We start from the raw sequence: 25,645 nt of genomic DNA, 5'->3' as shown, positions 1-25,645 counted from the left end.
TTGTTCCCACACTGTCTCCATAAACACACATGATGGTAGGTAGCAGAAATAAATTTCCACACTAGAATATTTGGTAAGGAATTAGAAAATATAAACTTAGACGAGGGAGTGGTTTGAGAACGGGAAGGAGGGAAAAACTGGGTGATACTGATATTGTTAGCTCAGGACCGAAACATTTCAGACTGGATCCTACCTAAAGCAAAAAGACCAAGTTTCATATGCTATGGAAGCACACATTCCAAGGCTTCCAGTACCATAATCTAACACTTCATAAGAGAATCAGGGAATTATTTAGGCTGAAGAAATCTTTATGACCTTGGGGTACAATTATTAACATGGCACTGCCAAGTCCACCACTAAGTCACGTCCCTAAATGCCACAACTACATATCTCTTGAACACATTCAGGGATGGCAACTCATCCCTGGTCAGCCTGTTTCAATGCTTGACAACCCTTTCCATGAAAAATGATTTTCCAAATATCCATTCTAAACCTCCCTTGGCTCAAGTTTGAGGCCATACTATATATTTTGTCCAAACTTTCATTCAATTAATTTGAAATACCTTACAGTTCCATTTACATTCCTGTTAACAGCCAGTTTATGCCTTGTTCCTTAAAATGTAGAAAAGCTCCTTTTCAAATGTACACTGAATTCTATATATTTATAACTTTATCACTACAGTTACACTGTGAATTATGCTTGAATTACACTTTGCTACTAAAGGAAACAATTCTAGTGATTAAGCTTTAAATACTGTCTTTGGAAAGATTTGTGAAGTCCAGTGTATCGAAAGCTGTCTCAAAATATTGCACAGTAGTTTTAAAAAGACAAAGTCCAGTTTCACAACCTGGTAGTTTTGAAAATAATAGTCTTCAATTATCTAATCACAGATTTCTGAACATGTTAAATAGCTTTTATTTACCCTGCTAAACTACACAATGCTCTGTGTCCTTGGAGTCTGTCCTCAGTTGCATTCAGTTACACAAAGATATGCAGAGCAATGATGAACATGATCTGAAGACAAAGCATTTCTCCTGAAAACTGTTTTTCCATAATGGTCTTCCTAATAATGCAGCTGTTAGCCAGGATTTCAATACTCTGTTTTTTAACTATATCAGGAAGCTGGGTTAATAATGGGAAAAAATGCCAAACTACCCTACTCAAGTAAAATGAAAAAAATTTAGATTCTACTGAATTAAGAAAGAGCCTTTTACTTTTTTTACATCCAATATCAGTAAAAAAAAGAACTATTTCACAGGCAATATGCAATGCCTTCCCAACCTCAGGAGATAATTCCACAGTTTAAAATATCATATGGTATGGCATGAATATATTTTACACTTAGTGAGTATCCATTACATAACTTTCCTCCACTGCTTTTAATTACCCCATTAAGCAAGCTGGTATTTGCATTTGCACTTACAGCAGCTGCACTAGAGCTGCAGGGCACAATAATATAAAACCAAGAAGAAAAATTAATAAAACATTATCTTTTCCATTTAGCAAGTTCACTCTCTTTTTTAATGGAAACATTTGTATTAGTAGACTACTTCAGCAGTGTAAGATAATAAATCACATAAGCCTTGTATTATTCAAGCCAACTGAACTGCCAGATAGAAGTATCATCACTCACTAACGGCACAACTTGCCCTTAAGCTTTCCTCGCTTTATGGTATTTCTGAGGAGTCACTTTGTATCTGAAAATGTTATTCAAAACATAAAAAGTGGTGAAAATGTAATGCAAGAGAAATCCTTCTTGTTCTAAACCTTTTACATAGAAAAAAAATGTAGAAGTTTATTTTACTGTGTTGCACATTTTTACTAATCTGGATACATTTTTGAGTAAACAAAGACAAAGGTTTCAACTAACTAATTAATTAAAAAATCTGCAAGTCATCACACATTCTTAGAAACAGCTTCCAAGTTTCAAGACCATTTATTTTTCAGCTAGCCTATGTAGTTTACAACATATTTATTAAATATTGCAATAGCAATTATTACATGATATTGTAATAAGTAATATATAACTACGAATAACTATGTTACTTATTACATCCACACATTCTCTAAACATTATGCATATAATAAACAGTAAGAAGCAGAGCAATGAAATGTATCCACTTATTCATTAGGAGCCATTGTTCCTGAAAAGTCAATTCTAGAGTGATGGTTGCTGCTTTACTACTTCCAGGTGCATGGAAGCCTTTTTCCTCAGAAATTACGGAATCATGCTTCTACCGTACATTAGAATACTGATAACCTGTGTATATAGATGAAGGAAGCAAAGTAGCAGTTTTGATTCTGCCCATGTCCTCCATTACTGAAGTCTTAATTTTGTAGCTGCTATAAAATATCCTATTTCTATAGAAGTATTATCCATGAGAATCTCACTACAACACTTGTATCTGGCTTTCTGCTTTCCCCAGATTTTCCTCTTAGTGATAATTACTCCACCTGAGATCTTTTTCAACCATCACTATTTTTCATTTTGGAGCAAAGCTAAAGCACTTATTATTACTAAGCAGAAAAAACACTGTTTTAGAAGCATGAGAAGCATGTTGCAGCATGGACTGTCAATATTAGTTCTGATGCCAAAGTTCAAATATAAACACAATTTGAACATGCTTAATATCCTAGAAGTTTCCCTCTTGTGCAAAGCAGATGCATATATAGAGAAAAAGTTCTAAAGGGGTGTAAGAGTGGCATATGATTACCCACATTACAGAAGTTGTATACCTGTAATAGTGTAGTTTTCCCTGAGAGCTTTTTATTTCAACACAGAATAGGCCTAAGACACGCTGGTTAAAGTGCTATAAATACTGTCCTAAATTAAATCCTACTAGAATACCATTTTTCATGAGCTGTTTAATTGCATTGCTCATGAAGAACTGTAATGGCAAAGGAAATGTGATTCAGCTCAAGCAGCATATTTATATAAACCCACACAAAAGTACAGAGCAAAGAATCAGTGGACCTGTGTATCAGACATGTCACACCAATAAGAAAGAAACTAAATTACCATGCAACTTTTACAAGCCTTAATCTGACTCTCCATTTCAGTTAAAGAACTGATTTTGCAATATCAAGACTTTGGGCACAGCTGCCAATTCTTCCCAGTTGTATGAGAAATATTTCTTCCTTTCTTTCTGAAAAATTAGACATCTAATTCCCATGAAGCATCTCATGCCAATCATTAATTAGGGAACATTTTATAAGATGAACTAAAAATTGTCAGCAACACAGCAGGCAGATATTGACATTTTTTACAAGCACAACCATTCCACAGCTGAATTTCTCTTTCCAGAGCTCTTGCAGGCAGGCAGCTGCTGCCCAGACAAGCTGAGAAGCTGTACACTTACTGCAAATCCCAGATTTCAGATAATTATTCAAACTGGCAAGAAACATTCCTCCTACATCATTTTCAAACATTTGACAGCCTGGCTATTCATTAAATGCATCTTGTAGCAATGTCCATGGATAACTATATAATTCTTCCTGCCAGCTACTGAAAAGTAATGTGATTCATAGGATGCTGGGAGGACTCCCAGGTCTCAGAGTACCTGACAGGCAGGAGGAAAGCAGCAATAAAAACAGGGTGAAGGTGGTGAGGGCACAGGACTGATGGGAGAAGGCCAGTAACAGATTACACTGATTAATGGAGATACCCTTCTTCACTGAGCACCTGGAGAGCAGGGTGAGCTACTGATCAGGAGGTAATCAGATATTTGCAGTGAGACTTGATGCAGCCTATGGCCAAAAGTCATGTCATTCAGATCTGTGCAAATGCAACACCAATTGACACAGGCTCCCAGGGAATAAATAAGAGAAACTGGGAAAAATACAAAAATAAAGGAAAAAAAAAAAAAAAAAAAGGCAAAACCAAAATAAATCAATGGAACAACAAAACCCCTAGATTTCCTTTCTTCTCCTTTACCATACATCCTACTAAGTTTAAGTAAAATTTCACTTTCACTCTAAATTTGAGACCCTTGTGCCAGGTGTGGCAGATGTGATTCAGCAATGCCATCTTCCTCAGACGGAAGACGGGGCCACAACCGCTGCAGTGGGTATAAACATACACATCCAATTATAGGAGCAATTAGAGAGGATAAAAGACAGATTAGGTCCTCCCTCCAGAATACATACCCTGTCAGAGGAGCTGAGGCCAGGGAAAAGGTGGTAGGGGTTAATTACCAGCTGGAACCCAAACGCTTTCTTTTTGATGGTTCAAAATGTAAATCTGTTTAAGTGCCGTAATTTTAGCCAAGCACTGACACACACACATTTTAACAGAAACATCCAGCTATTTCAGTTATTTTCCTACTTTTCTTGGGTGATCTGAAAAAAACATTTCTCTTCCTTTCATTTACACACCACCCTCAAGATTAAAACAAACTAAAAAAACCTCTCAAAGACCAAATATTTAGCATAGCCATATTCAAATGGTTTCATAAATCTGCCACTGATCATACTCTGTTGAAGACATTGTGCTCTGTAGCGCAAAGAGAAAAGCGAAAATTTCCATAACCTAGGAAAACCATATGTTTTACTATCACTGTAACATATGCAATTCATTTTCAGACAAAAGGTCACCTTCAGCAAACACGGTTTCTTCTTTTAAGGGCTAAGACTAGAGCATTTACTCACATTACTATGGCCTTTGTTCCAGCAGCCCAAAATGCCCAGTGGCCACCCCTAAATGGCTGCTGGAGGCAGTGAGGGACACCCAAGGTAGCTGGGTGTCCCCTGGACCTCTCTTGTGGGGTTCCCTTTGTTGTGAGAGATCAGCTGAGGTCACATGTATCAAGGAATGAGCCAGAACTTTATCTTGCTAAGCAAATCTTTTCTCATTCTGAGATTTTCTTAAACACATATGTACATCTGACAAATTATCAGATGATGTTTTCCATCTCCATATGTCCGTCAAGATGACATTTCTGCAAAGCTTTAGCTAAATCAGATCAGTCAATTGGACTCAGAAAGCAATCATTGCTTTTGTAATTTAGGACACACACACGTTGATTTTCCAACATCAATTCAAGCTTGCACCAAGAATGTTTACTTAACATGTAGAAAATTTAATTAAAGCAAAATGAGATATTGTAGAACTTAAGAAGCAGTATCTTCTAAATATCACAACAACAGTTTTACATAAAACCCAAACAAAACATTCTTGTGTTTATTCAGCTGGTAAAGTTTTGACTTTATACTTCATGTGCTGTTACATTGCCAGGCACTGTGTAAAAGAGCAACACTGCTTAATCAACATAGTTCTTTTAATACATGTGTCACCACGCCTTCTCTATTAGGAAGTTGAGCTGGTTGCATGAACTAATCAAACTGCCTTTGAACATCCATTAATACTGGTCAGTTAAATATCTATTGGGTTTCGAACCAATGTGAAGCTCATTTAATACTCTCCATGTTCTACTGGCATAAATCTTTTAAACTGCTTCTTTTTTTTTTTTTTTTTTTACCACTAAAAGGGCAAAGTAAATGGCTCCTCTTATTATAAAAGATTTCAGAGACAAGAGAGAGAAACAGCCAACACCCATTGCTGAAGCTATTAATGATTTTCATTAATGACCAAGGAAATACTATCTGAACTGGAATAAATAATGAAGAGCTCAGTGCTTCAAAATATAAACACTTAACATGTGAAACAGGGTTTTCTGTAATAAAAATTCAAACTTTTAAGTTCAAATTAAAATGATACACATTTCATCATAATTATCTTGAAATTATCACAATTATCACAATTATCACAATTATCTTGAAAACAGCATCTTTAGAGATGTGAAATGGAAAACAAGGAGATGTAACTTTTCATCCTTTCCCAGTCCATGGCTGAATATGGAATCCCCAAAACAGATGGCAAAGAATATGCAATAGATTGAAGGTCCTCTGGGTTTGATATTCACCTGTCTCTTTTCAGCACCACCAAATTTTTATAACCTCAATTAGTATGTGCCAGAATCAGTAAAATGACATCCCTCTACCACTACTATTTTTTTGCTTGACCTTGATATCATGAACATGAATGCAATTATAATAGTGAGCCAATTATTTTCTACAATATAGAAATCAAAAAAACTAGTATGGTCTCCCTTTCTCATGATAATACCTGAACATTCTGGCTTTATTTAATCTTCAATTGCTAACATGCAATCACTAACATTTTGTTTCGTTTTTATTTTTCATTTCTAACAGGAAAAAGAAGCCCAAAACAAAACCAGTCAGCAAAGTTTTAGAGTATTAATAACAGCAGGTTAGATGTATGATTTATGTAGGATAATAAACAAATATTTTAATGTTTTCAGTATTTTACTGGTTTTACTAGCATAAATTTTGAATGACAGCACATCTGTCTGTTAGGACAACTAACTGTCAATAATGCATCAGCTACACCATATGTTCTGAATATTTTATATAGTTAATATAAAAAGATTGTTGATGATGTTTGAGAGGATTTAAGCTTTTTTAGTACATTTAGACAATCCAGCCATATCTGCCTACCATGTGATTTTTTGCCCCATAATTTCCCCACGTTTCATAGAATTTTGTCCAAAATTTGTTGAACTAAACCAAATAATTGGGAAAAAACACAGTGGTTTTCAGATTATGAAAGTAATGTGTACACTTTATTGTGAGGTCAGAGCCGTCACAGCAGGAAAGCAAATAAATTAGAAGCCACTATGTAAAATGACTTAAATAGGTTTGGACAGACTGAAACATAATTAACACAAAGCTGTTATCCTTGTCAACCTATTGACTGTTAAAATAGTGACTCCACAAAAAACTCCTGGCTTTGTTCCTAAAAATCATGAATTGACTAAAAGTCAGGTTATTTCGGTCAGATTCTTTCATATCCTGGTCAGAAATGAATCTTTGCAACTTTGATCATTGTGGGATTTATGGTCAAATTACACAGACAAATAAGTTGCAGAAGAAAACAACATTATTTTGTTGCCTACAATTACGTTTTAAGTCAAAGATACATTACCCAAAGTTAGGCTCACTTTTGATGAATTGTACAATTTCACAATCCATTTTTCACTTGCAAGACAACGTGAGTGCACAATAGCAAGTTAGCTATTATTTCCTAGAGACATTCCAAGCTTTATTTACTCAGATATACTTATAACTGGAACAAAAATATAAACCTTAAACTCTCAACATTTCATTTAGATAAGCTGAAGTTCTCTGTTATCCATGTAAGAATCATGCCCATTTTAGTGGACGTGATTAGTGGAACTGCTTCATGCACACTGCAGCTCTATCTGTAAATTACATCTCAATTAGGCAAAGATAATAACTATTGATTCAAGATATTTCAAATTTTCTGTAAGAAGAATCAAAGGCGCTTTAGGAAAGAAACAAGCTAATACTCCACAAGGAAAGTAGTGAGTAGCACAAATTAAACGCACCTTTCTGCCACACCAAACATCAATTCTCCACTGCCAGCCAGGGACTTCACAACCATCATGATTCCAGAGCATGGTAAATCAATACCATAAGGTTGGGAAACGTCCATGTAATGAATTCAGAAGCAACCTATAAATAAACAGATAAAAGAAGGTAAAAATTGAACAAATTACCCATATGAGTTCCCCTGAGGATTCACTAAAGGAGAGGTAGTGACAATCTAAACCATGTAAAAATGATGGTTGTGTAGACAAGAGCATTTGAAGATACTTGAAGCATATTTTAATAGCTCCCTACATTTCAGAGTTTACTGTGTCCCACGTGTGCCTGGATACTTTCTAATTTCCCTAAGTAGACCAATGTTTAACTCTCAGTTGCATAATCACATCTAGGTCATTCCACTTCCTTTTTGTTTCTGTGAAAAACTGCTGCCAGGCAGTGGTTTGGGACCTTTCCTACTCCTTTATTATTATTATTATTATTATTATTATTATTATTATTATTATTATTATTATTATTATTATATTTATGCCATCTGAGCACATTACTTACATCCATCTCAAAGTTCTAATTTAAAAGAACATTCCTCTGAATCACGGCTTACTCTTGCCCATTACTTTCCAAGTATATCGAAAGACATTTTTATTTTCAGTCTGAATCTATTTTTAAAAAAATAGACACCATCTTTTGACTGTCAGTCCTTACAGCCCCAAACAATGTAGATTAATTTTTTACAGAAGCTTACTAAAATCAAAAAATTCCAACTTTCTGACAAGTTAATTGGCCCAGCAACCAAGCGATACAAATGTAATCCAGCAAATGAAGTGCAGAATATTGGCACCAACAGACAGAATGATTCTGCACTTATACAATCACACCTCCAAATTTCCTTAACTATGAGAAATGTTCCAGCTAAACAGAAAAAATAGCAACTGTTAGTCATTCTTTTCTGCTCCATTTCCTCTATGTCCCAATTCCCTTTTTTGGAGTTCAGTGAAATCCTCAGCCTTATTCTTAATGTAACCTCTCTATTCTATCTTAAGGACATAGTAGAGCTGTTGAATACAAGATGGACAACAATAAGGACTTTTTCCCTAGCTGCACATATTTGCCTTACATTGAGAAAATTCCATGATTATACCTAATCTCATTTGAGAGCTTCCAACCCTATTTTAGCTTGTCCTGTTAAAAAAAAACAAGATAAATCAGGTGTGGGAAATGCAAATATAGTCAGAACTTGAGGCAAAGAAGTTTTAACATAAGGCAGATTTTATTGTACAAGGTGCTTCTCTTCACATATCAGGTGTAATATTATATTGTTTGCATACTGATTACTGTAAACAAACACCAGCAAAAGGAGACAATCATGTCCTTTGCTCCATCATGATTGTGAATAAGAACATTTTATTGAAACCTCACATTCCAAAAACTGTTTCCCTTTTTCTTCATGAGGAAATTTTAAAATAAGAATCTGTCTGGTATTATCCAAAAGCAGCACTGGTCTGTGTATCAGTATGCCACCTCCTAGCTGAGGACTCAAAGCAAGAAGTCCGTTGTAAAACAGAATAAAATATTCTTTGTGGTTTATTTTACATCATTGGCAGTATGAGTTAGATACCTTCCTTCAGCAGCAAATCTCTCCCAGTAATAAATGCAAAAATTCATCTTGACTGAGATTTTAGTCTTCTTCATCTTCTTTCAGTCTTCTTTAACACAAACACTAGTTTGGGTTGGGATAGAGTTAATTTTTTTTGTGGTAGTTCATATAAGGCTGTGTTTTGGATTTCTGCTGAAAACAGTGCTGATAACAAATTACTGTTTCAGTTAGTGCTGAGCAGTGTTTACACAGAGTCAAGGCCTTTTCTTCTGCTCATGCAGCAGGAACAGGCACAAGAAATTGGGAGAAGACACTGTTAGGACATATGAACCCAACCTAACAAAAGGATATTCCATACCATATGGCATCAGGTCCAGCATATACATATATGTAACTGGGGGAAGAAGGATGAAGGGAGGAAGGGACTTTTGGAGCGATGGCATTTTTCTTCCCAAGGAATGGTTAATTGTGAGCCCCGCTCTCCTGGAGATGGCTGAACATCTGCCTGGCCGGAGGAGGAGTGAATGCATTCCTTCGTTTGCTTTGCTTATGCACAATGCTTTTGCTTTAACTGTTAAACTGTCTTTATTTTCAATCCACAAGTTTTCTCAATTTTACCCTTCTGATTCTCTCTCTCATCCCCCTGGAGGATGAGTGAGGGAGTGGCCAACTGGGGCAGAGCAGCCCAAAAGGTATAAATCATGACACACATTTACTCTAATTCAGGGAATTCTATATCAAGCTCAGTTGGAGCAATCAGGAAGTCTAACTGAACTGAGTTAGTTTGGGAGATATCTCATCCATATATTAGTGTTTATTTTTCATCCATTAAAATGGCAGACAGATAAATACCCCAAAAGTTTCCCATAAGCAGCATGAAACAGCCAGTTACACACAAGCAGTTAATTTGAGTAATGCGCACAGCACAATGGTCAAAAGAAACAAATTTCTTTTTGGTTGAACCTCAGGACTATTCAAAATGAAGCCAAATTCAGCCAAATTTGATAAATCAAGTTTATCATGAGGCTAATATTTCACATCCAGTTTTTGTCTTAAAGCAAATTTTTATAGCCTGAAGAATGGAATTATAATAAAATGCTGACAAGCCCATACCACATAAAAGAGTTTCTGCTAGAGGGTGGTTTGTCTGTTCTTGACATTTCAAAATAAATGGATCTACATTTGGGAAATAAGATACAATTCACATTCTGTAACCATAACTCTTGATGGGGTTTTTTTCTATTCGATACATGGGAAATAATTATCAACAAGACAAAGTTCAGATTCTTTTCCCTTCCTAAGTTCAAAGTTGAAATTTTTCAGAGTTCATCCCTAAGGCCAATTAGGTCTATTAAACCTCACATGACAGCAGTATTTAAAAATGAGATATACCATTTGCAAAAGCAGAAGAACACACGTTCCTGTGACTCAATTCCAACCCTTGTGCCTTAAATGCAGACTCAATGATTTAATGCAACAGACAGTTGATGTAGATTTCTCCATCCTCCTGTCATATAATTGAGTTTCAACTTTTTAAAAAACAAAACTAGTTCTGAGCCTTCCACTAACAGAGAGTGGTGCTACTAAAAGAAGAAATGCATACCCAGTGAAGGGCTGTCATTTGCTGTCATTTATGATAAGAATCTGCAGCAGGTTGTACAATGAAACACTATAACACCAATACAGCATCCAAAACGTATAAATATGAATATGAATCCTGTTGACTTGTAAAGAGATATATTTAAATTAGAATGCTAGAATACCCCAGATTAGTATTCTAATATACTGAAGTTTATCACTTAATATGAGCATTTTAGGACTTTAAAAAGAGACAATTTTCTGATTATTGTGATAGTTGCAATTACTAAAATATATAAACCCAGGAAACAGGGACCTTCCACAAACTTCTCTAAGTAGTCATGATGTGATGATTTCCTGTTCACAAGAAGATTCCTTTGCAAAAGGTACAGCTTTTCATAAGTAGTAGTTTTGTTTTAGTTGTTATCGCTATTTTTGTGATCAGTTTATGTGAAAATATTTATAACTACAAAGTAATTCCTTACACTATTTTGCTGACAGCTGATAGACTGTGAAACTATTTTCGCCACTATTTTTACTTATTCTGGTTTGCTTTTTCTTTTTTTTTTTATCATCATTTGATAAAAATTTTCATTTTCAATCCGAATATAGTCTTTTAATGTTTGTTTGATTCATATCTGCCGATTTTCAAAAGAAACGGTCACTGCTAGGTAGTTCTTTTCCATGCAACTTTTTTTTTCCACTGATGTACACTGCATTTATTTTCAAAATACCTTGTTCTGTAAGAACTGTTATATCAGCAGTATTATCAATGGCACGCTTGCATTCTGTAATTGTTATGTACATCCACTAAATAGTCCTCAATTATATCTAGCATTTTCATCTTCCATAGAGTTGAACTGTATGAGCACATACAGCTACAGCTCATGTCATTTTAACTAACCCCTCTTGAGAGAAATCCTAATTCTCTGAGGTAAAATATATCCAGAGCATGCCCGCACACACGGAGAGAGCATTTTCAACAGCTCCCTTTCTCCTTTTCCTCTTTTGGATGTAACAGAGTAGTGATCTTTTTCACTACACTTGGGAATACTCTGTGAGAAGTTTCCAAGCCTTTGGCAACACCATCTCTAAGTTATACACAATAGGCCCAACCAGCTCATCAGAAGAATCATGTATATAATTAAACCCAAGCTGAAGTATGAAGACAGCTCTTCATCTCTTAATTTTGCATATGTTAATCTGTCTTGAAATTATGTCTCAGACATGTAAGAACTCCAAATCCACTTTGGCTCTTTTCTCTCCCTTCGGTGTCTTTTCTGATATTTACTATGTGTATATACTATCTGAATCGAATAGTCCCCTCTGCCAATGTACTTTACCTCATAACACACACACACATATCAGAACAAAATAAAAATAAGCTCAGAAATAGCAATTTTTCAGCAAGGCTTGCATTAAATAAATAAATTTAAATCACAAAATCCCCACCATAGCTATAAACACTTTGGCACTGGAAGGTTTTCTTTAGATTTACAGTGTCTGTGACTCCTTAGGCCCAAGCAGGGCTAATAGGGACATTACTGGTTGCCATACCCAAGCACCTTTAAGTGACATCAAAATGAAAAATAACACAGATTTTTAAAAATCCATTATAAAATTCACTATTTTTAGAGAGATGAGTTCATCTGAACAGAAAGAGATAATAACAGCATGGCAGATGGATGAAAAATGTTAGGTGAATGAGTAAAAAGGTAATATAAAGTCAATGATATGTTACAAGTATTTCAAGGTCCTGATGCAACTACTGGAAGTAAACTCGAAGAAACAAAGTTTTATACAGGTTCTGTGTTCTTCATAAGGGGAGGGGATAGGGATTTTTATTTCTAGACTTCATTAGTTGTATTTCACCCCTACCACTATGCAGAGAATTTAATTTCTATCATTTACAGCACACTGTGCCCTTTGCCTCATTTAAAGAAAATGAGCAAAATATTTCCCCTATGAAAAGGAATTTGCCATCTTTTTTATTATTTCAAGGTATTTATAGCAGACAGAGATGCAAAGAGTGAGTCCCACCAGTATGAAAATTTACAAATACCACCATCCCAGTTACTTTAAGGCTCAACAAACATAAAGGAAAAGGGCAGTCATCCAACTCCTGCTTCAGTGTTTACACAAAGCATTTTATTGCAACTCTCCTTTTCCTCCTCCCTTCCTGTACCTAACCAGAATAATGCTATGAAATACTTATTTCTTGTACCTTTTCATTTCCTCCCATCACTGCAATTCCAGATCACTATCTCATCTACTTTGTATCTGGTTTTGATGCCACTGAATGCCTGGCTTCAGGAAACAACAAAACAATTCTCATGGGATTTTACCTAATGGTTCTTTCACATTATGCTTCAGGGATTGACACAAACAGAAAAATCTTGCATATTGCCCTCTGAAAAATACACCCACAGCAGGGTACAATTTGAATGTCATTTGGGATTCACTAAGGACTTGGATCATAATTTATATTTGCCAAATATATGTTAATTAATTCTAATGACATTAAAATAATCTCCCATTTTAGTGCTATCACACTGCAAACAGAAATTACTAAAAGGCAATTTATTCTTATTAGACTTTATTTCATAACACCTAGAAGATCTTACTTGACCAAATCTAACAATAATATTCCATGAAAAGACCACAAGAAACTCTTCAATACACCATGAAAATCAGCCACTTAAACTCATTAAAAAAAAAAAATTAGTTTTAAAACATAAAAAGTCATGTTCTCAATAGTTTCTAAAATAATTTGCTTTAGGATATAGTTATTAATAGACAGGGTACCAATATTTAATTTATATTTGGATTCTATTTCCATCTAGATTCAAGGGATTCAACAGATCACTAACATTACATATAATTACTTTCATGTCACTTGATTTAACTCACAAGACAATGAAGGGTTACATGCTGACATGTGGCTATACTTAGCATTAATTATGCAGGAGTATACATACACACAGATATGGCTTAATGAAGCCATAACAGCACTGTTATCAGACCAAGTGCAATCTGTTATCATACAGCCATTGGTAAACTACTGCAAATATATCACATCAAAAGGTGTTTAAAGTTAGTAACGACACATTACAGTTGTTTCCATGCCACAAAAGTCCCAAACTTTGTTGTTCACAATTTGTGATACCACTTCAAGCACAAAAGAGTGTCTACAAATCATCTTTAATTGAGCAACGCCCTTACAAGTGCTTAGTATAATGAGACCTTCATATCATTCAAAAGAAAAATTCACAAAATTTCATTGTCATTTTTCTTAACTTACTTGTCTGACATCTGTGTGTAGAGGGCTTAATGTTTTACTTGAGTACTGAACTGAATGTATAAAACCTGTGTAAACCTAGAAAACATATGCTCATCAAGTGCTAAAATAAATATTCCCATTCATGCTGTTCTGTAAACTGAGATTAGGGTGTTTCTTGTTTTTACATGGCACACAGGAATTTAACTGCAAAATTCACTAAGGTGAGCGGAAAGAATACAGCTGAAATTTACTGCCACAAAAGATTTATGTTTAGAATATGTCTAATAAAATTTAAGTATGGGCTGCAGTACCTGAATATTTTAAATAGTCATAGGAGAAAAAAAGTGGCTGTGAGGCTGCAACATAAAGCTGAAGGAAAAGGAGCCTTATATTGTCTGAGTCCAGCAATTGTGGTATAATATTATACACCTCTTGTAAGTATTTAATTACCGATGTCCTGACTTTTATTTCATTTATTTTGACTACCTAAACTGTCTCTAAAGTGCCAATCTGCATTTGCATTTTAATGAATAATAATTGATATTTATTCAGCACATTATATTTGCATCTCAGAGGTTCATTTATAGATTAATATTCTTATTACCTAAAACAAACTATGCACAGATATTCAGATTTGGGAATTACCAGCAAGCAAGCAAGACACTATGGGTAGCATTATAATTTGGTCAACCTGTTGGCCTCAGCTTTAGCATTGCATTAGTTGTCAGTGGGGGTTGGGAATGCCTGGACTCTTGCAAGTTGTACTGTAGTTCTAGGGAGATATAGAATTAGACTTCTCAATGACTCCCCTAAAGGTTTTTAATTTATACCATGCTTGACAAAGTACTGTTAATCATTCAGAAGAAATGAGTAGTACTCACTGCTTTTTATACTCACACTGATAGTAAAGAAAAATGGAATATATTGGTCGATTGTGATCAAAAAAGAAAACCAAAATATCAAAAAAACCACAGACAACCAGGCTTGTATATGTTTATGAACCAGACTGATATATATTTTGCCTTAACTGTGAAAATCCAAATAAGAGAAATGAAAAGGTCCAGAAGTGATTCCAGAAAGTGCATTCCACCTGCATTAATTTGATTCCTGAATCCACAACACCCGAACTTTACTGCTGTAGTAAATTTGATTACATACTTTACAGCTTTGGATAGTCACAACATAAAGAAACAAACCCACACAAGCACAGAAGTGACATTTGGATTTCATATCCATGACTGGTTCTCTGGCAGATCAGGTTTAAATGTCAAGCTTCTGTGGAAAGATTTACCCCCCAGCATTAATCTTTCTCACCCATACATTCTTGTCAGGACATTTATATTTCAGCATCTTAGAAAGTACTTGCTATTCTTTGCTATATATCCACCTATCCTGGGATAATGCTGAATCTAATCTAAACCAAGCACTCATGCAATGAGCTGCCCTAAATTTTAAAACTGTCAGGTGAAGGCTGCACTCTCTGAACTGTCTTCAGATTAACCTTTTATCATATTAAAAAAAAAAAAATCCATTTAAAAATAGATATGAGGTAGATATCTAAGACAGCCTCCTAGGAACAAGGTCAGTCACCCTGGAAGCAGACATCTAGAATAAATGAAAGACATCTTGAAGTGCCTCTTTGTCTCCTCCAGGTCTAAGTGCTGCTTATGCTCAGTGATGCATAGCAACACTGCAGGCAACAAAAACAGATCCCTCCTTCTGAAAGGTACTAAGACACACTATCAATTCTGAAAGAATTAGCAATATTTATAAACAGACTTTGCAAAGGCATTCTGACTTACGACGGCTGCAGGTATGGGATTGCACTTTTAATCCAAAAACACAATCTAATCAAGAACGGCACTAAAAATATTTTTAAGAAACTTGGAGAAGATGAGGAAGAGTATTACCGTATGATGTCCAGTGGTATAACCTCTGGAAATAAGAATAATCCAAAAATGAAAGCTACAATAAAGCCATGCTATCCTCGGTTAGACAAAATAAAGGTTCTCAAACAGCCTCTTCTAGCTATTTTCTTTATATATAGGAACATAGAAAGTACGGCTCTCAGGAAATTTCAGCTCACAGCAGCCAAACTCAAAAGCAAATATATACTGCAGTTGATAAGGAGATTAATTACTGTTCAGTTAATGCTAAAAAAACTAGTAGTTCTATTACTTTTATCACATAGCTATTATTAGATATATAGGTTTCTAAACTAGTGTTCTTGTACTCAAACATCTATTCCATTGATGGCCTCCACACATCATTCCATCAGATCAAGCAAGACTCAAGGAAGGACCACGAGTGCTCACCAAAAAAGAGGTGGTGTGGAGGTTCCACCTAGAGATGCCTGCCTGAAATCCACCCTATTGTAGTAAAGGCAAACAAGACTTACTGTGCTGGGTCTAAGTGGGTAAGTATAAGCCTACAGCATTTTGGCAAGAAGCAAAATACAAGAAAGAGAGCCTACATCAGTCCTTTCTTCACTTGTTTGAGGTCTCTTTTTTAGTATCTTCAAGGTAATGTGCTGTGCTGGAACCTTAACTCTCCTGTTACAGTTCTTGCTCTTTTCTAAACTACAAAGAGGTTGAAACTGAAGAGTTATAGAATTCTTTTTTTTTTGGTGATGTGCAATCATTACTGTCTTTGCAACATCTGGCTTATCTAAATCATTTTTTGGATGTAAGAAGCTAAGGGAAAGAACAACTTCCATTCCAGTGTAGCATTCTTTTTAAAATCCCAGGCTATTAACAACATTAATGTCTTTCCCACCTAATTATCTTTAAATAAGGGAGGAAATAAGCAAAGGCATGTCCACTGTGTTTCAAGTATTTCAAATCACATGGTTGATAATAAAACAGAGGAAAGAAATAAGATCAGACTACACAGCAGTAAGATCAGACTACACAGCAGATTTAAAGAAAGCATATAATCATTGCGTACCGTAAGCTGGCCTCTGGGTTGCAATCAGTCAGGAACCCTTGGTAAAATTATTACAGTAATACAATGGAGTGGTTTTGACTCAAAAAATAAGAGTATTAATACTGAGTGAAGTCCTTGCCCCACTTGATCTTAATAAAGGATTAAGGCAAAGAGATATATGGCTCCCTAAAGGCAGACCCCTATGGCTTCACACAGTGGTTCTAGGAAACCAATGTCGTTGCTCTTTCAGGATGAGCCTGCAGCAACCTTTTGTACATGCTAACTCTGCTAAAATAAGAATGAAAGAGTTTATGATAAAGATCATGATGTCTGGAGACTTGAAGACAAATGGTACTTGAGATTAGTAAAGATAAGCCAAATATATCCTTGTAAGCTGACAAAAATATTCTTAAACTAGCTAGATAAATTTGATAATGTGAATACAAATGAATCGGAACATTCAAATACAAAAGAAAATTAAGCCTAAAACAAGTGATGAATAAAAAAGTTTAAATCCCATTTTTAATCCATCTGAGGTTACTGATAAAGACTGGATTTCAGATATGCAAGATCATTATATGGTTTATTCTTTTCTACAGAAGTGGTACACAATAGTTATCTCCAGGGGAAAAATTTTAAAATGTTAACATTGAAATAACAAAGTAAATTTACCAGGAAAGGCAATAACATAAGGCTAAAAAAACCTGTGTGATAGAAGGTATGAATAGAGATGAAGATAGAAAAAAAAAAATGGGCAGATGTCAGTGGGCAGGGGAATGTCAAGGCCAAGTACACCTATTTAAACATCTTTCCCATATAAATTCCCCATTAAGAAGTAAAAAAATTCCGCAAAAGACCAAGGGCTATGACTGGAAATGTTAAAGATGCACAAGTTATACAAAGATATTTAAGCCACATAAGAATGCCTGAGAGCTCTAAATGCCCAGAAATCTGTCAGGAGCTAGAGGAACTCTTTGGTCTGAGGAGCAGACTAGGGAAGTAGCACTGAAAAGATAAAGAATTAATCAGTTCTAAGAGAGAGGAATTTATGTTCTGTAAGTCTTCTCATGAGATTCTAATTCCAATTAAATGCATTTGTGTCAAAAATATCAAGTACTAAAATCCATTCTAGAAGAGTGCTGGGCAGAGAAGTTCTCTTCATATGCAACAAATACCTAAGTTTTCTTGAAGGAAAAAAAAAAAAAAAAGTAGACAAGTTACTTTGACATTACAGACACTGCAGAATGTTTCATGCTATTAACTGATGGATGCATACTTTAAAAACAGAAAGAATTCCCTCTTCCTTTTCCCCAACTCATCTCCTTCCCATGCACAAAATAAATAGAAACCCCCAAAGCCTTAACTATGCATAAATTTCTAAAACGAATCCCAAATTTTAAGGGGTCAAAGTCACATACATTGCTTTATCACAAACTGATTGTGTTTTTCCCATATTCTTTCATCCTTTTTTCTACAACGTGATTTTTTTTTTTTTTTCATTTGAAGGTCTGCATATTGGTATGCCTTGTTGATTGACTATTTATTTAATGATTACTGCTAAAAAAAAAAAAATCTGTTGGCATGGAAGAACTTTAATTTAATCTCCACTTAAGCATTCTTTCTTTGTCCTTCATTGTGCTGGAAATATATCACCTTTTTCCAAGCACAATTGCATTTAATCCTAGAAAACACGAGAGAGAGTAGCAGAGATGACTATAATGAAGCATTTTAAGCAGTTTAAAGACTTTTATTCAACCAGACTCCAGAAAAACAGCATAAAAAATAAATGAGCTATTTCTTCCATTAAAAAAAAATAAAATTAAATTTAAAAACTGCTAGGAAAAAAATCAACCTAATATCCCATTGATAGACAAGCATTTGAATCTAAGGATTTTTAATTCTATCAAACAATCACATTATTGTCCATTTTTGTTGTAAGTGACCATAAATCCAGAAGCTAGCTGAGCTTGTAGAAGCTCTATTTTTAAAAATCATGAAACTTCATTTAGTGTTATATTTCATTATCCGAAAGTAAGTGAAATATGAAACCCTTTCTGAATGTGTGACTCAGCAAAAGATCACAAGAATTTGATGTACATCTGGAAGCTGATTAGTGTGGGATGTGCAAAATAAAACAATGACAAAAAATTGAGGGTGAAGAGTCATTTGGTTCTATTCTTCTATTAAAAGAGAAAAGAAATTGTTTAAATTACTAGAAATTGTGACAGCGCCATATAATCTGTGCAAATGCTCGGGCCAAATAATAACATAGCAGTGCGTGCTTTCACTGAAAAAAGCAAAATGACATAGAAAGACATTACAAGGACATTTCTTTTTTTGAGATCTAAAATGGCCTTTTCTCATTTCTGGAGCTGAATGAAGCTAGAAAAAGTGTAGATAATGACAAAATCCTGTTTTATGTCCCTGTAATAGACTACTGCTAAGAAAAAGAAAATCCAGAAGAACTCTTCAGTAGCATTAGATCATGTGTTATCCAGGGTTCATAAGAAAAGCCCTTCTGAAGCATGATTGGGACACACAACACAGACCCATCACAGAGTGCAACAAGTCCTACACCCAACACATTCGCCTCATTGCAGCATTCCTAGAGATAAACAGTCATTTATGCTTCACTGAAGAGAGATCTAGCACATGCTTTGGCATGTTCTGGACAAGCTGAAAATACTGAGCACATGAACTTCTTTGCAAAAGCAGAAAGACCTGGACTTCCAACCTACTTCTCCATCTAATGTCCCAAAATGTCAGGAATTTCAGACAAAAATTTCATTACAGACTCAGGGGAACTAATGCTGGTAAATATATATGAGTACACACAGAGAAAAAAAGTGAATTTATTACTCATATATAATTTTTACCTTTGCTTTGCTTATTTAAATAGGCATAGCGTTCAGCATCTATCTGTAAATAAGAATCCCATAACTCTACACAAGACTAGACAAAGTGTATTCCATACTCAGGGCACCCTTTCGATCCTTGTGCTGGTTTAGCAGGGATGGTAAAAACCAATTAGTGGCTGACCATAAAACTGGAGGTCAGATTGGCCAATTAAAATAGGGACACACCTCTGGGTTACACAGGCCTGAAGATCCCAAGAACCTCAGGAAACTTCTTTTCCCTTCTGGCTCGACAGCGGGTAACCCCAGACTCCCTGGGGCCATTCCGAGGAGCGGCCCAGGCCGGCCAGGCCGCCTCCGGCTCTCCCCAAGGCCCCGACAGCCCCCCATCAGCTGCCAACAGTGGAGGGGGAGGCTGCAGATTAACATCTTGGCAACTTTAACTTCAAAGCCTACCTCAAGCTGGCCAGGGCCCGGGGAGATGCTCTCCCATCCCAAGGTTCCCGGGAGCAGCCCTAAGCCTGGGCTGGGCTCACCCCATGAGACCAAGGGGTGAGCAGGAGGCATTTATAGGCATTTATGATCTTGGCTGCTTTCACTTCTGACTGCCGTTTTCTCAGGCTGCTTTGATCTCTGGGCTTCGGTGCCGCATGTCCCCCACCATCAGCACGGCCTTGAACAGCTGAGGGGAGAGGACCTGGGCAAGATTTAACTCTCCTTATACAAACGAATCTTCCAAAGCCCTAACCCTTCCCTGAGAGAGAGAAATGGTCAGAGTGGGAGATATTTAAAGAGACAGTGTGAAAATATCAAAGTCATTGAAGGAAGGGTGACCCCTTAGGTTGAAGAGATGACAAGTTGCCTTGGTCCTAGGTTGAAAATCTCTTATGAGCTATGTTAACAAACTGTAATATGAATATGCTAGATTTTCCTTTAATTTGTGGACAATATGAATTGGTGAAATTGATTGTACAGATTTGTGGATTTGAGCAAAGGTATTTGTGATTGACTGAGTGAATATTGAATTAGAATCTGTGATACCGTAAGAGAGAGATAAGAAGTCCTCTGTGCCAGTGAAGATGTGAAAAGAGATCTCTGTCCCATGAGATGAAGAAATCCTTTGTGTTTGACCTGTTCATTTTTTTAAAATGACACCCTGGTATGCATGAGTCCATGGCCCATATGTAGTCATGGGAAAGGATACGTGATATGAGAAGTCCACAACTGCAGATTTTCCTCTGCGTGTATGTTATTGCAAGAGTTAAAAGCCACAAGCAGACTTTTTTTTTCTTGCGCAAAGTTACCACAACAAATCAGGAGAGACTTCTCTCTCTAAAAGGACTGAATGAAAGACCAGTGTATAAGTGGTATTGACCTAGAGTTCTGAGTTTTGTCTCTTTACATTGTTTGTGAGAAATTGAACACTTGAGGAGAGGAGGAGGTGTGTTTTAAAAGTTTCCTTTTAATTTTTTTTTTTTTTCTTTTAGTGTGTGTTAATAAAACTATTTTTGTACCTTTAAGTTTGGGCCTGCTTGCTTTTTTCTCCTAATCCTATCTCACAGCAGAAAAGACATTCAAACCACTGCACTAAATTTGGCAGAGATAGGCAAACATGAAGCCACTGCAGTCACCTTTGAACAGCTTTGCTCTCAATTTTATTTGAAACCAAAAGTGGTTTTGTTTGCTTACTTTCTAGCGCAAGTTACACCATTGCAAGGGGCCGCCTTCTCCCAGTGCTGTCAGGCAGACAGCATTCAGCTACACTTAAGAAGCAATTCACACTCCTCTGGAGGATGGCAGATATATCAGTAGGAAGGTATAATCCACATTTTCAGTGCAGACCTAACTCACAGCTCTTGCTTGAATAGAACACACTACTTCAGCTGGAAGGGACCTCCAGTGATATCCTGGTCCAACTGCCGGACCACTTCAGGGCTGATCAAGTATGTTATTAAGGGCATTGTTCAAATGCCTCAAAACACTGTCATGTTTGAGGCATCACCAATCTCTCTACAAAGCCTGTTCCATTGTTTGACCACTGTCTCAGCAAAGAATTTCTTGATTAAAAGCAAGAGTTAAAAAAAAAGAAATTAATTATGTACACCACCTCTGGAAATTATGAAAACATTCAGCTACTTCAAATAATAAAGCCTGAAGTAAGTTTTATGCATGACCAGTTCATCATATAGCTTAGTTTTAATAATTAATACTGTTTCATGGCATTTGCATGAGCGTTTCCTTCTGTATCATGTAGAACATTTTAAATATTTTAATTCCTCTTCTAACCCAAAACTATCACTATGCCAGAAGGGAAACACAATTTAGGGCCTCCTACGGACAACATATTTCACTCCCCACTTTTTCCTTTTGGGGAAAGCCATCTCACAGAAGCTCACATAGCTTTTTACTAATTACTGCAAAGAAGATGCTCAGTAAAACAAAGGGCAACATGGAATCTTTAGATGTGCTGAAGCACCTACCTAACATCTCCTAAAGTAGAGCCATCTTCTGCAAAATAAGTTCCTGTCACAAAATATTAATGCCTCCCTGGAAGCTTCTAATCCATTAAGATCTTGGCATTATCATTCAGAATCAACTGCACAAAAGACCAGATTTTGTTTTATGAGCTACAGTAGAAGTTGTATTACCCTGGAGGAGTGGAGGTCAAAGTCCAGAGTCATTCACATGAGACCTTGCTCAAGGAGATCTGGCCAGTTTTGTAAGACAAGACTGAATATTTACCAGAGGAAAGAGCAAGGATGACTATCCCAACTACAATTAGCTAACCTCTTTATCTGTAGTATCTTATGCTGCAGAATGCTTCCACAAAGGCAGAAAATATTTTTCTCCTAGTCCATGCAATCAGAACTATGGATACAAATCCTGTGGACGAAAGCAGAAGGATGATCACTAAAGAAAATGTTTGAATCACTGGTAAATTTGAAAGCAAGGATGTATGTTCCTCTAGTTCTAACTCCAGTTTCCTGACATCTACAAGTGCACCAAGCTGAGAGAGGATGCCCTTAATTCTTTGAACAAATCTACAAAACAAACTTTAAATTAAAAATGCTTTTGGCTGTCATAAAACATCACCTTGAACAAAACACACTATTAGCCATAGAAAGAGCTTAATGAGCTTTAAACAGGAAGTATAAATTCCATTTCTTCAAATCCATTTCTGAATTAAGACATGAGCATGACAAAGCTTTCAACATCTATCACCCATTTTAGGCAATAATGAGGTCTTGTTTTACTGTTATTTACAACAAAGACCCACAGTCAAACCACTTGCAACACAGTTCAGTTCTCTTGTATGGAACTGTTGGCCAAGATCCCTGAAACCCACGGAGAGTTTCATTCCACAACCATCATGCACAGAGAAAAATCTGATGCCAAATAGGTCCTGCTGACACTGGAATTATTCTTGCAGATTCTCTCCTTCAACAAATCTTCACTTGCTTTAACAGGAGTTTTTTTAAGTCTCTCAATGATGACTTCATATACACATTTTAAGTGTTCTAACAACAAACCGTCACGGGTGATTACCTCTCAGAAAGCAGGGAAACCATTGCACAAATCTCTCACACAACATGCATTCAGATTAGGCTTCTGCATGCATAGTTTTAACACCCATCTTTCATTGTCACATTCTTCTTATGTACAGAACAACCATATTTTGTTTAACATTCTTATGTTAGGATCATCTACAAGAAATTCTACATAAAAGCAAGGGCATGTGGAACACTAATAAAGCATACCAGATGTTTACATCTAAACCCACAAAGCTCAAGTATTAGTAAAAAAGAAGCCTGAGAGAGTCAGATGAGTACTTTTAATTTGGATAAGAGAATGCTACCATATCCAGTGCCCCTGCAATGTTTACAGTTTCTTAACAAATTGCTAATTCCAAGAGCAGAGGTTCCAAGCAGGTGTTGGAAAAGTAACATTAGATTTAATAAGAAGAAATTAAAATGGATTTTCTCTTTCTCAGAATGTAAATTTATGCCAAAGGTCTTTTTCCTCTCCCTAGGGAAGGCTTAGAAAAGCTTATTTCCCCATTTCACCCTACATAATTTCGTCCCTAGCAATCTTCTCCAATTATGGTGGGTATCGAGTACTGCAAACGTCTTCAGCCTAGATTACTTACTTTACTGGATTTCCCTTTAAAAATTATGTGATTAGTATGAGCATACAGTCTTACTCTGGCCTCAGAATTAATATACCCAAACCAGTTCTTGCAGTGAGAGGGGTTTTTGTTGGGTACACAAAGAACTTTATAAACAATTCACCAGGCATGAAAAGAAATCCCATAATGACCATTTTCACTACACACATCCTTGTGATTTCATGAAAGGAGTGGCTAATATAATAGGATACTATTCTCAATGACAGAATAAATGCTAATAGAGCATACTAAAAAAATTCTGATCTTTACTGTACCCATGCCGTCCTGCTGAATGCAGTGGAGCTGACTGAATGACCATGGATATACAGTTTGACTCATGAAGGCTATTCACATTGCCTAGCTAACATAAGTAAATCTCCTCTAGGGTGCAAGCCAAAAGTATCTTCATTAAAAGTTAGGTTCTTGACTTCAAACAGAGTAGCTAAAGTAAATATAAGATGCAAGTCATGTGAAGAGCTCCCAAAATCACTGTGGAAAAATCCCCACCCTATTACCATAAGCTGGTTCTAGTCAAACACCACAACAAAATTTATTAACCAACTTTCACTTAGATATCCCTGTAAGATGACTTCAATAGTTTTGTGATGAAATTGAACACCAAATGAAATAATCTCCTTCAATGGCAGGACAGAGTTCTTTGGCTTTATGTTTTGTTTTTTTCTTCTATTTTGTATGAATTATTGTAAGTTCTATTTGCTTTTGTCATCCTAGTAATCTACAACCCCCATAACATAACATAACATAACATAACATTATCACAAACAACTAAGAGGTAATAGAAGATAAATTTTACTCACAGATAATAATTTATTATCTCTTAAATGATACGTATCTCTTATTCACACAGACTATATAAAAGGATGAAATGTAAATTCTATCTTACCAAGTGTAATACAAAATGTGACATGAATTTATAACAGAAACTGCAACAGCCCTAGACTTATCATGTCAAAATGCCTTGAGCTACTTAGAAAACTTGAGGCAATTTTCAAATACCCTAGAGCAGGACTTTTTATTGCTTTGCCATTAAGAGGAATCATTAGTGAAGACAGTCTTAGTATGCATTTTAAAATAAATTTTAAAATAATAACAAAAACCCATACAACACCATAATTTTCATTAAAAATCTCAAATTATTTACTTTTTTAGAGATTCCTTATCATTACAAATGTACCCAGCCTTTTTCCACAAAATGCTGCATTATTTTAATCTATCCAATGAGATTATTGACAAGTTTGATTACTTACTATAAGAATCCAAGTCAACCTTCACACCATCCAATGAGCAACTAGTGATAATGAAAACAAAATGTTTTATGTTACTGCACTGCATATGGCTCTACACACACCTTGAATTTTACCCAATTTCTTGACCAAGCAAAGAATAAATACCAAATCTAGCTACATAATTCAGTTCCTTTGTATTACTTAGCTTAACATGTCTTGCATATAACTATGTTACCCGAAACATCTCCAAGGAAGGTAACACAATGCAACACATCAGTCTTACACTTCATAGCCAAGTAAAGAAACTAGTGTCAAAGTGACACTTCAATCCTTTTAAAAAGAATATTATACCAAGATATTGAAATGCTCAGAATTCCTGTCTGCCATGAGGAAGTTGGACAGACTGAGAGGAAAATAAATCTCTTTTATGTAACTATAATAATTAATCTATCACAGAACAAATCTTATGTAATACTGATTTAAGTCACAGTTAGGATTCCACATGGAAGAAATCCAAGAAAGTGTTGCCACCTAAGATTTTTCCCAAGAGCTACCTCACAAGTACAGCCCAA

The 25,645-nt window shown here is 35.8% G+C and overlaps 1 protein-coding gene across 1 annotated transcript in view; it reads right to left on the bottom strand.

Annotated features, from left to right (window-relative positions):
• Positions 1–25,645, bottom strand: part of THSD7A (thrombospondin type 1 domain containing 7A) — a 275,932-nt gene that overhangs the window by 225,775 nt on the left and 24,512 nt on the right. Inside the window, exon 2 of the mRNA XM_058421741.1 lies at positions 7,429–7,555. The gene's annotated coding sequence lies outside the window, so the exon portion shown is untranslated. The remainder of the gene's footprint in view (positions 1–7,428; positions 7,556–25,645) is intronic.

The sequence above is a fragment of the Hirundo rustica genome, chromosome 1, assembly GCF_015227805.2.
Source record: "Hirundo rustica isolate bHirRus1 chromosome 1, bHirRus1.pri.v3, whole genome shotgun sequence".
NCBI lineage: Eukaryota > Metazoa > Chordata > Aves > Passeriformes > Hirundinidae > Hirundo > Hirundo rustica.
This window is presented reverse-complemented; position numbering and strand designations above follow the sequence as displayed.